Source organism: Thalia democratica, unplaced genomic scaffold (assembly GCF_965202585.1).
Source record: "Thalia democratica unplaced genomic scaffold, ktThaDemo2.hap1.1 HAP1_SCAFFOLD_238, whole genome shotgun sequence".
NCBI lineage: Eukaryota > Metazoa > Chordata > Thaliacea > Salpida > Salpidae > Thalia > Thalia democratica.
The window spans coordinates 43,793-58,284 of record NW_028139354.1 but is presented as its reverse complement, the minus strand read 5'-3'; positions in this window follow the sequence as shown (position 1 = coordinate 58,284).

Sequence of the window (14,492 nt, the reverse complement as noted above, 5' to 3'; positions counted from 1 at the left end):
AATTCAGATTTTTTAGGTTTTTGAATAATATATATTTTAATTCGTATATTTTATTATCAAGTTATAAATTTTTTAATTCTGAGTTTTTACTTTTCGTTATTTAGTTATTAAATTTTATAATTCAGATTTTTTTATTTTTTCGAATATTATATAATTTTGTTTCGTATTTTTTATTATTAAGTTATAAATTTTTTAATTCTGATCTTTTTATTTTTTAAATATTATTTAAAAAAATTCGTGCAAAAGAGTTTTCTCGTGCAATTTTGTCCCCTCGTGCAAAAATACACGAGCAATTTTGACCCGTCCCTGTGAAAGAAACAAAACCCGTGCAAAATTGACCCTCCGTGCTAAGTTGTCACTCGTGCAAAAATGACCCTTCGTGCAAAAGTGTCTGCGTGCAAAATTGTCTGCTCGTGCAAAAGTGTCTTCGTGCAAAAGTGAGCCTTCGTGCAATTTTGTCTGCGTGCAATTTTATCTTCGTGCAATTTTGTGCTCTCGTGCAAATTAGTCTTCGTGCAAAAGTATCTTCGTGCAATTTTGTGTTTTCGTGCAATTCTGTCCCCTCGTGCAATTTTGTACGCTCGCGCAATTTAGACACCTACCCCTGTGTATTAGCCCTAATAAAAGTGACTAAAGACCAAAAATTCTTAGGTACGCGCTTTTAAGCTTTGTTCAAAGTGCGTATCTAAGCGGCAGGTTACTGTTATTGAAAAATATAAACTTAACAAAAAGAGATTTTGAAACTAATTTTGAAATCTTTTATAGGACAAAACAAAGTAACTATTTTATTATCTAGTGTTTTGATATAAGAAATAATTTTAAAGTTTGACTTTTGGCTTTTTCTTATAACTAAAACAACGCGAGAAACCGCTGTTGTGATCTGAACCAAACGGGCTTAAAAGCATATGCGGAGAGACTATAATGCTGACATTGTCTTAGACGTTGGGCTGTGAACGATTTGGCTGCGTCAACTTTTTCGACTTTACCCACAAACGGTCGCTTCAGTGCATATGCACTTAAGCCCGTTTGGTTAAGATCACAACAACGGTTTTTCGCGTCTATGTCTGCTGATGAGTCCTAAAAAGGAGGAAACTGGTCGTAGGTTGTCTCGGATGCTGCTGTTGTTAGTCGTGAGGTGATGTTCATTGTTGATTATTAGAATTCAAAAATAAGTAGTACTTTATTCTTCAAAAATTAAAAAATAATAATTAAAAACTACTTTAGTAAACTTTTAAGGATTAAGTTAAAAAATTTTTGCTTAAAACTTTAGATCTAGAACAGGGGTCGGCAGGTAGTTGGTGCTCGCGGGCCAAATTTCAAGTTTTCAAAATCTTCGTAGGCTACAGTTTTAGTTTTAGTGATATTTAAATAATCTTTTGGCTTTAGTTTTGGTCACACCAGATACAGTTTTACTTTTATTCACGTAATTACTTTAAATGACGTCTAGCTACACATATAATACCTATTTAATATATAAATATCTACTGTAATAGAATTTACATAGTTTAATATACTTAAGTCTTAATAAATATGTACTTTCTTAATACTTTGTAATTTAAACTTAATAAAATACTTTTATTATTTTACTTGAAACCTAACTCTCTATAAAAACCGAGCGTGAAAAACATTTTTGAGTCACTTTTATACATTTTTTATATTATGAACCACCTTTTCATATTTAAAAAATGTTAACTTTAGAAAATAGTTTTTGCGTCTTAAATAGTTTGCACTCTTTAGAAAACTCAGTAATTAATTAATTAAATTAAATTAACATCTGTAAATACTGTAGACAAGCTAAATCAAATTTTTTAGCATAATAATTTTAGCATTAATTAATGCTGGAATACTTTAATAAAATACCTTATTAGTAATTAATTAGTCTTTTACACAGTTGCCACTTTAAAAGCAAAAATGTCTAAATTATATTAAAAGTTTACTAAAATTTAAATTAGCTAAAAACTTTCTGTTAATCAAGCTTATATACAAAACTAAAATATCATTATTATAAAAAAGCACAATATGTAAATAGACAAAAAATTACAATTAGTAAACTAAACTACAGTCATAAAACTATTCTGAAAACTCGAAGATTTATTCAAAGTGTTTGAAATAAAAGTTTCAGATACACCTGAGTTTAAAAATTTCTCAAACAGCATCAACCTAGTCTGAATTTTTAAAAATTCTCAAACTAGCCTGTTTGTTTTGCAACTCTGTTTAAAATAAAGTTCACAAAATAAAGAAATACCTAAGTTTATTAACAGTGAATTAATTATATAACTAAAAAAATTATTGTAGTTCAGCTTGAATGGACAATTAAGTTATAAATTTTTTTAACAAATAAAAATTTATTAAGCTTTTAATGAAATAAAAATACCTATTTTTATTGAGCGTTATAGCAATTCTTTATCTGCAATAATAATATTGCATTTAAAAAGAGCAAATGTGAATTATAGACGAGCTATAAGATTTATTATACGTTAGTTTGGAGTTATTGCGAGAGAAAAAAAAAACAAATCGCTTAAGTTAGTTTCAACAACGCACATAGATATTTTTAGTAACTACAGACTGATCAGAAAAAACTGTTTAGGCAAGTTATAAAGTAGCAAAAATAATTACTAAAAAAAGATACCGTTGAGAGTTGAAAACTTATTTAAATAATTTGTGTTTGCAATAGTAAAATATTTTTGTTTATTTCTTCAATATCAAGAAGAAATCGTGTTTAGGAAATATCTGAAGATTATAAAGCCGCATAAACCAAATTAGGACTTAAATCAATCTGTTAAGATGCGAGAACTGATACAACAGATACTGCTATTTTTAGAATTTTTATACGTGTGGTTTTACTAATTTTGACATTTTAGAAAAATTTTTAGGTTTAGTTCCAATACAAAGCACAACAACAGGTAAAAACATTTTAAAAGTAAAGGTGCTATGTGCCAATATAAAGTTTTTAAAAGTACAACTTTTTGCTTCTACTTTTAGTATATAATCAAGTTAAATAATACAAAAAAAATTTAAAAGATACTGTTAAGATACTTTAAATATGTTTTTTAATAAGAAATATTTATAATTTAGATTTTTTGTGTCAAATCGAAATTTTATTACTCTACATTTAAAAATTGTTTAAAATTCCAGGTTTTTTCGATAATTCTCAAGTTCAAGGCTTTTTCAGATTTTTTAAGTATAAATTGTCAAATTACAAGCTTTTCAAGTATTTTTTGGCAACACTAGTTGTTCACACATATATGTATACAATTAGTATAAATAATAATTCAAATTATATCAGCTTAAAGCATTAAAATTCAAAATATATTTTAATTGGAACCAACACTGTGCATTGAACAAAACATACATCATATATTTAATTTACCACTCTTTAAAGCAAAAAAAGTCAGTCCGGGTGACTAAAACTAGCCTGGTATCTTAGCATAGGAAAAGCAATTCAATCCAAAATCTAATAATGACTAAATTGGCCTGAGACTCGAAATCTTCAAATAGTCATAGTCTGAGTGTGTGGCAATTTTTATTTGTTTATTTGATCGAATTTATACAATTTTGATTAAAAATGTACAAACTTAATAAATTACCATTCAATCTAGTTTGTGTTAAATAGGTAGTTCCAAAAAACAGCAACTGTTTATATTAGTATACAACGCATAAAATTAACTTATTTTGCCAAAAAAACATGGTTTGAAAAATCAAAAAGTATACATAACAAAAACTTTTTTATTTTATGTAATATATAATGTTTTAAATGTGTCTGTACACACTTAAATATTACATGTAGAAACATTAATGTTTCAAAATTATGCATAAACAAAATTTTATCTCGTTAAGTATTAAATAAAAAGTGGTTTAAAATATGAGCATCTTTGTTCATAGGTGTGCATAGGAATTAATTTAAAATGCAAAGAAAACTTCAAAAAAATTAAAGATTTCAAAACCAAAAAAAAAACCTTATTTCTTCTTATAATTATTATTATTATTATTATTATTATTAATATTATTATTATTATTACTATTATTATTATTATTGTTATTATTATTATTATTATTATCTTCATTATTATTTTTATTGATATTATCATTATTATTATTGTTATTATGATTAATATTATTATTCATATTATTATTATAATATTATTATTTTTATTATTATTATTATTAGTATTACTATTAATATTATTGTTATTATTATTATTTTTACTATTATTATTATTAGTATTATTATTATTATTATTATTATTATTATTATTATTATTATTAGTAGTAGTAGTAGTATTATTATTATTATTATTATTTCTAATATTTTGATTATTATTTTATTATTTTAAATGTTTTTGTGTAAACTAGAATATAACATTTAGAAATAAAACATCTGTAATGAAACTTAGGTATAAAAATGTGTAAAAAAAACTAAAATTTAAAGAAAAGACATTTTAGTCTATTACTGTGCATTACTTTTGTAAAAAACGAAAAACATTTGCATTTAGTTTTTACCAAACAGGTATTATATAACTATCTTACTTATTCAAAGCACTTTTTACATTTTTTTTCAGAAAATATTTTGCTGTTGTAAGAAGAAAGTTATTATGAAATTAAGAAAAAAAAACCTGGTAGAATGCTAACCTGTCTTTTTCACATTTTTAAGCTAAGTCAGTAAAGTCTTTTAATTGTTTTAAAATGTTATCGAAGAACTTAAAACTAAATTTATCAAATAATTAAATTAAAATATTTTTTCGCTCAGCGGGCCACATTTACATGCTCGCGGGCCGCAAAATTTTCTTTCGCGGGCCGCATTCCATTCAAAAAAATAACGTGCTCGCGGGCCGCAGATTTACCCTTTGCGCAGTTTGCCGACCCTTGATCTAGAACTTAATTTTTTAAGTAAGTGTTTAATATTGCTAAACATAATTTTCGTGTCATGTTAAGAAAAAACTATTCTAACCAGTTCTAAGTACACAATTGTTAGCCATGATGTTTTCTTTGCATGCTTGAACATAATGAGAACCACCAGTATTTGTACAAGATGAATTGCTGTTATTAAGTAAACTTTCATTTGACGTATTAACTTTTATTTTCTTTGTCTTACCAGGTAGACTTTCATGTGATGAACCTTGATAACTTGCTGAAGTGGTTGTTTTCATATTATTAATCTAATGTGCAGACTTCTGTGTTAAATTAAGATTGTTAGTTAAACAGTAAACAAGGTAAAAATGGCTAGACTATGATTAAAGCAACATTTGGAAAAAAAATATTTATACTTATATATATATTGACCACCGGCGAAATTAGATAAGTTTCAGTTTTCTGGACAAACGTGTGATACCCCAAAACGAATGGGGTAATTTAAGTGATTTAGAATCTATATTTATAAAACTAATAAGCCAAGTTTATGCAAACAAAAATTTGTTTATAACTCTAATTTATTAATATTATTTTAAATTTGCTACTAAGTTTTGTTTTTGTAGTTTAATTTTTTTTTTAAGAAAGTTTAAATAAGTCGGTTTCCTCTTATTAAAATTGCTATTAATACTTTCAATTTCTAGTACTTAAGCTTTATACTTTAAATTTTGTTAAACAACTTTATAATAGCATCGCATTGTACATATAATTTTATTTACCTATCATGACGCATAATCTTACAATTTTATTAATTTTACTACTTAACAAAAATATAATTAGTTATCTACAAGAACTATTGAAAAGGGTAGATTGAAAAATTTTTAGTTCACAAAAAAAAAACTAAAATAAATTGCAAAATGAATCGTTGTCTCAAATTTTTATATAAAGTTAGTAACGAAAAGAAATTATTTAGTAAAGAAAGTTCTGAAAATTTTATTACAATTAGCTAATTTATACTGCAAAAAAATTAAAATTAATGATAACTTATCTAAAAAGGAAAAATTTCAGTATCTTCAACAAAATTAATGAAAAAAAATATTGTGCACTAAAAACACATAAAAAACAATCCAATTTTATGTTAATAATGATAGTTTATATATTTATGTGTAGCCAACTGTTTTTGGAAACATATCATTAAAATTAGTTGTAACTAAGCATAGTTTGACTTAATTTGTTGAATTAGTTTTTAAAATTATTAATTATTGAATAAAATCAAAAAAAAAAAAATGTGCCACACCATTTAAAAAAGTTTGAAGCTATCTTACTTAATATTATTATTATTATTGGTATAATAATTACCAAAAAACTTAATTCCAAGCACAACTAAAATCCGGCTAATAAAATAACAAGTTAAAGTTAAGGAAGTTTAATAGAGAAATATATTTTTTAATATACTGTTTTTAGGCTTTAAATTCAAAATATTATAGTAGACATGAAAAATCACAATGTTTTTAAATTAAGATAGTTGACGATATTAACCATAATTAAATTTTTAATTAAAAAATTTAAGGTCATACTTTAGTGAAAAACCACAAGTTAAAAACCATAATTAAATTCAAACTTAACTTCGAACTAAATGATACTATAAGATAACAAATACAACTTATAAAAACTGGGCATGAATATTAGTGGTTGTATTTTAAACAATTCAACCTATGAAACACTACAAAACAAAAAAGATCTTGTTTTAGAAACTAATTTAAATGTTGTCAAAACTTCTAAACAAGAATTTAAATTACAGGGTTGACAAAAGTTTTCAGCAAATTTAATTCAGGTTTTCAAAATTTCTTCCAGGTTTTAAAAGTACACATTTTTGGGTTAATTTTTAGTTTAAAGTTAAGGTTATGGTTAAAAAAGATATTGAAATAGTATAAGCACATTGAAAAGATACTGTAAAGCTACTTCAAATATGTTTTTTAATATAAACATTTTGTGATGATGACAACAAAATTTTTATCTATATGATAGATTTTTTTAATCAAAACTTTTCTACTTCACATGTGAAATTGTCCAAAATTCCAGGTTTTTTTTTTATTTTACAAATTCCAGGTTTTTTTTAGGTTTTTTAGCCTGAATTTTCAAATTCAAGTTTTCCAGGTTACTCCAGGTTTTTCCATGTTTTTAGTTTTTTTGGCAATCCTGAATCTAATAGCAATATACAGTAACAAAGTATAATTTAATTAAGAACTAACTACTTGGCATTAAAGTAAAGAAATCGAATATAAGTAATAAACATTATTTAACAAAGAACTTTACAATAAACAATATAAGAACAAATAAGTTCAGTTCTGGAACTCCATCTGAAAGACCCTGGCTAAAATTCTACTGCAATTACACTATGTCTGGTATATGGTACTATATCTTTAAAATGTGAACTTGCTTTCTGGTTGAATGATTTTGTAGTATGTATTTGATGTTCAACTAAATGAAATAACAGTGAAACTGGTATTACATTACAAAGTATTCAAAGACTTAACACAACCAAAACAAATGCTTTCTTTTTGTTTTTCTAAGTTATCACTCAAATTAGCTAGCAAATCCAGAATGTTTAAGCCAATAATTAAAAATTAATTTTTTCTTATAACTTTCTTATTAAAATTTGCACGAAAATAGTTGCTGTAAATTTTGGAAAATTATTAGTAAGTTTTAAACAAAATAAAAACATCCACGGTCTACTTAATTGGAGACTTATGTCTTATGTATTCTATGTTCTAAAAAAAATTAACAGTTAAGGTATATGAACAAGTATAAAACCAAATATGTGATTAGGTATATTTTACTTTTTACAGCTTATATACAAAAAGATTTTTTATTAGGCTGGTTAAAAACAAGTTTGCACTTCAAAATTAAATAAAAAACTTTTATTGCTTAAAATTTGTAAAACTTGAAGGTTTTATATTCTTCGAAAACATATTATTCTTAAAAAAAATCTTTAGATTTCAAGCTCCTTATATTTTACACAGCTTATGTTCTAATGATAAACACTCCATATGTGACATTTGTATTCAAAAAACTTAACAGTAAAAATAATATAAAGTCAGTTATATTAATTACAGCTAATACTAAAATTTTAAAACCAACAATAACTGATTTTGTTTAATTAAACTATATATGTTTAATTAATTATAGTATCAAATTTAATCAGATTTTTTGAAAAAAATATTGTGAATTTGGATTAATCTCAGTTTACATGCTAAAATTTAAAATATATATAATAAATTAAATAAAAACTGTGTTTTTTTTACTTATATAAAAACTATAAGGTTAAACTGTGATGTACAACCACACTAAATAACATAATTATATTTATGCTAAACTTATAACTAACTGATGTTTAAAGGTTTTCTATACTACTTAAAAAAATTAAGCATGACTATATAAAAATATCAAACAGTAAAAAATAAAAGAGATTTTTTCTAAGAAAATACTTTAAATGTGGTCAAAACATTTACACAAGAATTTTATCCAACAGGAATATACTATATTAGTATATAACTAAATTAAGAATATAAGAATTAACTACTCGGAATCAAAATCAAATAATCAGTTATAACTAATGAATATTATTTAAAAAAGAACTTGATAATAAACTGTATAATAATATGAAGTTCAATTCTTGAACTCCATCTGGAAGGTCTTGACTAGAATATCACTGCAATCACACTGTATCTGGTTTTTATAACTATATCTTCAAATATCAACTTGGTTTAGGTCAACTTACTTTCTGGTTGACTGACTTTATAATACTTGATGTTCATATTTCAAATAAATTTGTAGTCAGTCTTTGTAGTATTATTTTTTTATCATTAATCACAACACTCGAGTTCCTCTTACTTTTTCTACAAGTAGTATAAATCTACTATTAATTTTAGTCTGAGCTAACCATTGTTCAATTATATACAGAGTTTTAGGGTAGCCCAGATTAAAAAATCTGAACACTGAGCTTTTTTTTTCATGTTTTAACTTTTTTTAACTCATGTCGTGCCCCAGTGTATTTTGTAAAATTTATATATTCAAAACGACAGCTAAGGTAATTAAAAAAAAACTTAGTTTATTAATTTTACCATTTGATTATGGTTTAAGTATAAATAAACAACTCTTTTACTCGTACTGAAATTTCTTTACAAATTTGTTTAAGCTTTATAATAAGTTTAAACATTTATTTTAAAATTTTAGTTTGTCTTTTAAATAGTCTGAATTATATACGTAATTATTTGTCCTGTTAGTACTATTAATAAACTAGATAAACAAAAAAGTTTTTCGTATTTAACTGTGCGTTTAAATAAAAGTTTTAAGTCCAATTAAACTTTGTACGCGTACAGTTAACTTACTTTAACAAAGAAAAGTTTTTAACGATAAACTTGATTTTTATGCATTAGTTGTTGACTTTGAAAATAAAATATTTCTTCAAGTGCTACTACGTTATAACATTTTAAAACAATAAACATAAATATAAAACACTGATAATGCTAATTCTTTGAACTTTAATATTTAATTTAAAACGTACATAAAAACTTGATAAGTAGATATTAAAGATCTGCGAGCATGTTTTTGTTTTTAGTGCGTTCCTTGAAAGGTAAAACCTGCGGCTCGCAAACACACATCTTTAACGAAAGAAAATCTTAAAGCTTACACAGGGAATTGTGGGATTTAAAGCGAAGATAAAAATTTAAAAAGTACGATTCACGGGTAATTCGAAACATACACTAGATATTTCGTGTATGTAATGAACAGTTAAAACTAAAACTGCCACCCGAGAATATTAATATTTTCAATCTTTGGCCCACGAACCTCAAAACCGCGATTTTTCGAGCTAAATAAATATGTTTTAAATCAGTAGATGTATTCTTTGGTAGAAACTTACAGTTAGATTGACCGTTTGATAGTTGTATATTAATAGCTTTGGTTTAAAACTAATTTTCATTGACTACTGCAATTATTTAAAAATACGCGATCTGCGAGCACAATTTTATAAAAAATTTGGCTTAAGAGTTACAAAAAGCGTTTTTTAAATATTAAAAGTAAGTTTAAAAGTTCCAAAGCAAAGCGTAACAAGCTATTCTTTATTCTTAAGTTTGATGAAGTTACCAACTTTTAAAAATTAATGGACTATTTTGTTCGGCCAAAAGTCTTGATATTTAGAATAAAATCATTTGTTTTAAATATATAAATATATAAATATCTATAAAATCATTTTTTTCTTAGCTTTTACATTTTATAAATATATAACATATTTACAATTTTACACATTTAGTTTTCTGATAGTTTTCTGGTAAAGGTAGTTTTCTGATCTAATTAGTTGGGGCTTATTATACTAATAAAACCCGTTTTTAATCTGCAGTTTACCAAACTAATTTTCTGTGCCTACTGTTTCATTTAGTTTTTAATGTTTACAAATAAAGCTACTATTTTTTTATCTTTTTTTTATTAATATAAGTAGGTTAAAACTTGTTAAATGCTTTAATTTAAAATTTCATCAGTCATAAAAAAAGTACTTTTAAAATTTCCTGTTTAAGACATAGCGCCATCGTTTTATTTTTTAACTTCTTTAATTTACACCAGGAGGTTTCATATCAGAACACTTTTTTGAAGCAGCTAACAAAAAGTAAGTTCATTAACAATTTTTTCTGTACAACTTGCACAAACTTTTGATTTTCTATAACTTTTCTCTGTAAACACTATTTCAATCCTATACTTCCCTTTGTTCAAGTTTGCTCTCACAAAATACAGGTTATTATGCCTCAAACTACTAACAGGTTTAATCTAATGATTTTATCATCTACTGAAATATGTTCCGAAACTCTAATTATTTATAATTAAGCAACATATTGATATTTTGCAATCATCTTTAACAATTGTTAAAGTAAAACAGTTCAGTGTTGTCACTATCTCTCTATCATTTTTAAATCGTATTGTTTCTTAATTTCAAATTCACTACTGTCATTTGCTGTAAGTTTATCAGTAAACTCTAAACAAGTCTCATTTTCCAATATTCTAAATATCTTATTGTTGAAATAAGATGCTTGAATTAAATATACATTATCTATAAAAAGTTTTTTAGGAACTGAAAATGTTCTTCCTCGGGAGTCGTAAAGATTAACTATTTTTTTCTTCACGTCAACTAAAGTGTACCAATGTGTTTTCGATATTTTATAATTTGGTAGATTCTCTCTAAAACCTACAACTACTTGTGATTGTTTTTCCACAAATGATCAGTTAAATCTTTGTAATTCAACTATAATGGCCTATCATGTGTTTTGAAAGTTATAGTTAGAAACACAAGTCAATATTTTAAACGTAGCAGCACCCCATGAAGAATGGTATTTTTCATCGAAAAGCATCTTAACCAACGCTTTTTCTAATAAAGGACTATCTAAAAACTCATGATAGTTTGAACTCTTTGAGTAAATAAGTCCTTCTCCGTCACTTTTCAAATCAGCGTCAACAACAATTTTGTTGAGCCTTCCGAATTTGTAAAATTAAACAAAACTTTGAAGGAGATTTTGATTTTAATTTACTTTTAAAATCTGACCATTTGGTCTTCGTTGTAAAACTCTCGATTGCCACCCAGTGTTGCCATAGAAGCTACAACGCCTTAGTTTCCTAATATTCTGCTTTGTATAAAGTTTTATTTGGTTACATGTTCGAAAAAGTTTCTGTTTGTTTTTTCATTGTAAAATTCTATAAAAGGTTTTCTTTTAGACACCAGTCCTGTTGCAACTAACTTCGACAAGTTTTTAAATTTTTGTGCTAAATTTAAACATTATCTTATATTGGAATTTATATTAATTTACATGTTTGAGCAAGTTTATTATTTTATTGTAAGATCGTTAATCAGGTAGTTGAAATGATAATTTGTAAAAAGTTAACAATACAATTTGAGTAATTTTAATAAGAGTAGGTTAAACTCACAAAAGTCATATTTTTAAAATCTGAATAGTTCTTTGTGAGTAGGATATATTCTTGTTTAGGTTCAATCTAGTTAATTAATAAAAACTTTGCTAATTAAACAGGAAAAAAATTTAAAATAAGTTACAAAAATTACTAAAAAAATATCAAGTATGGTACCAAATGGTAATTTTTTGTTTCAGTTTTTTTTTTGAACTATCATATTTTTGTATAAAACTTATTGATTGGAATATGAATAAGCAATAACATCTAAATTATTTAAATATCTGTCCAGGACATAAAACTAATAAACTAAACGTTTTTCTACAATTAGCTGAGCTGTCATTTTGAATATATAAAATTTACAAAGTTTACTTAAGCATGATATTTAAGCTAGAAAATTAAATAAATGAAGCTCAGTGTTCAGACTTTTATTTTTATTGTTGCTACCCTAGACTTAGTTTGTAACTAGAATATGGTTAATTTGAAACGAAATTATCAGTAATTTTATACTGCTAGTGTAAGAGGAACTTGACTGTGATTAAGTGAATGAAAAATTAAAAAAAAACTATAAAGGCTGACTATAAAATTTATTTTATATATGATCAAAACTATTCATATCTAGGCTTTAAGATTTTGCTTTTTTTAGCAAGTACAAAATTAAACTCGTTTACTGAGTTTTTCAAGCATCAAGAAAATAATTTGAGACATTTAGTTTCTAGTAAATAGAAATTTCGTAAAAAAAATCATAAGCTTGATTATCAATATTTCCGTAGTTTAACGTTAACTAATTGATTATATATTTTTGAACTAGCTTATTTTGTTCAAATAATACTAATAACATTATTAATCTGAAAATTTAGATATTGCACAAAACTTGTTTCTAAACTTTATAATATTTTCGACAAAATTTTCTTTTATGTGAAAACTTACTAATATACTTTTTTTTGAGGATGTACAAATTGTAGAACTTTTTTTTTCTCATTTTAAATAGATTAAATATTTTATTAGAAATAGTAATTAACAGGCTGAAGTTTCATCAAATATACTTCAAAAGTAATTTTTTTTTTCCAAAAAAAATCATTAAAAAAATTATTTTTAAATTAATCTATTTTGATATTTTTAACATTTTAATTTAATCAATGTTAATCAAAACTACAATGAACTATGAGAGCACTCACAACTATATTATATCCTAAAAATTACTAAAAAGATATGAATCTGTATTTTATTTTAGTTTTAGTTAAACACTGATTCTTTCCTCATTATGAAATACAAGAAATTGCGACTAAAATATTTTATGAAAATTAAACCTTATTTAAAACTATACTAAGATTTATAAAAAAAAGTTATTGCTTAAATGAAGATATTTTTTTATCTGTATTTTGTTGCTATTTTCAGCTTTAAGAACGAACTTCTACATTTTTCTAAATAAATTATAGTATTCTGTTCTCGGAGGACAACTTAACATAAGTACTCATAAGTACTAAAGTCTCTTTTTTTAAAAACCTACTCTTTAATTAGTAGGTTTTAATGGAATTTTTAAAACCAGAAAAACAATTTTTTCTTTCAGAAAAAAACTAATACTTTTTTAGAGCAAATTTTTCATTATCTATAACCATAGTACATTTAAAAAACTTGATAATAACATTTAATCTCATATATTTGTCTGTTTTTATCTTGTAACGGAATACCAGTTTTACTGATGTTCTATTTAGTTGAATATCAAATATATGTTCAAAAAAATCATTCAACCAGAAATCATGTTATCAAAAAGTATAAAATTGTTAACTTATACATATTTAAAACAACAAAACTTTTTTTTCAACCATCATAGCAAAAATATCCTATTTTTATATAAACTATAAAAAGTCAAATATTCTTAATAGCATTCATTGTTTATATACCTTTACTGTTCATAACTTTTTTTAAGAACATAGAATACTTAAGAGTAAGGTCTGCAATTAAATAAATTGTAGATTATTTGATTTTATTTATAACAGGGTCTCCCAAACTTTTTTTAAATCGCCTCCTTTAAAAAAATTAAAAAAGCTTTTGTCTATAAATTATCATTTAAATAAACTATTATCTATTTGGTCCACTCTAGGAAACCCTGGCTTATTTATAAATTATTCCCAATTTTTCCAAAAATTACAGCAAATATTTTAGTGCAAAATTTCATACAAAAATTAATTAAAAAACAAGTTTTTATTTATCAGTTTAAACATTTTTAATTTACTAGCAAAAATGAGTGATAATCTAAGAAAAAAAAAGAAACCACTTTTATTTTAATTGTGTTAAGTCTTTGTATAGTTTGTAATATAATACCAGTTTCACTGCTGTTCAATTTAGTTGAATATCAAATATTATAAAATCAGTCAACCAGAAAGCAAGTGTACATTTTAAAGATATAGTACCATATACCAGCCATAGTGTGATTGCAGTGACATTCTAGTCAGTCCTCTCATATGAAGTTCCAGAACTGAACTAATTTGTTCTTATATTGTTTATTGTAAAGTTTTTATTAAGAAAATGTTTATTACTTATATTTTATTTTTTGATTTTAATTCCACGTAGTTAATTCTTAATTAAACTATACATTGTTATTGTACATTGCTAGGGTTAGATTCAAGGTTTCCAAAAACCTTGAAAACATGGAATAACCTTGAAAACCTGGAACTTGACAATTTATACTAAAA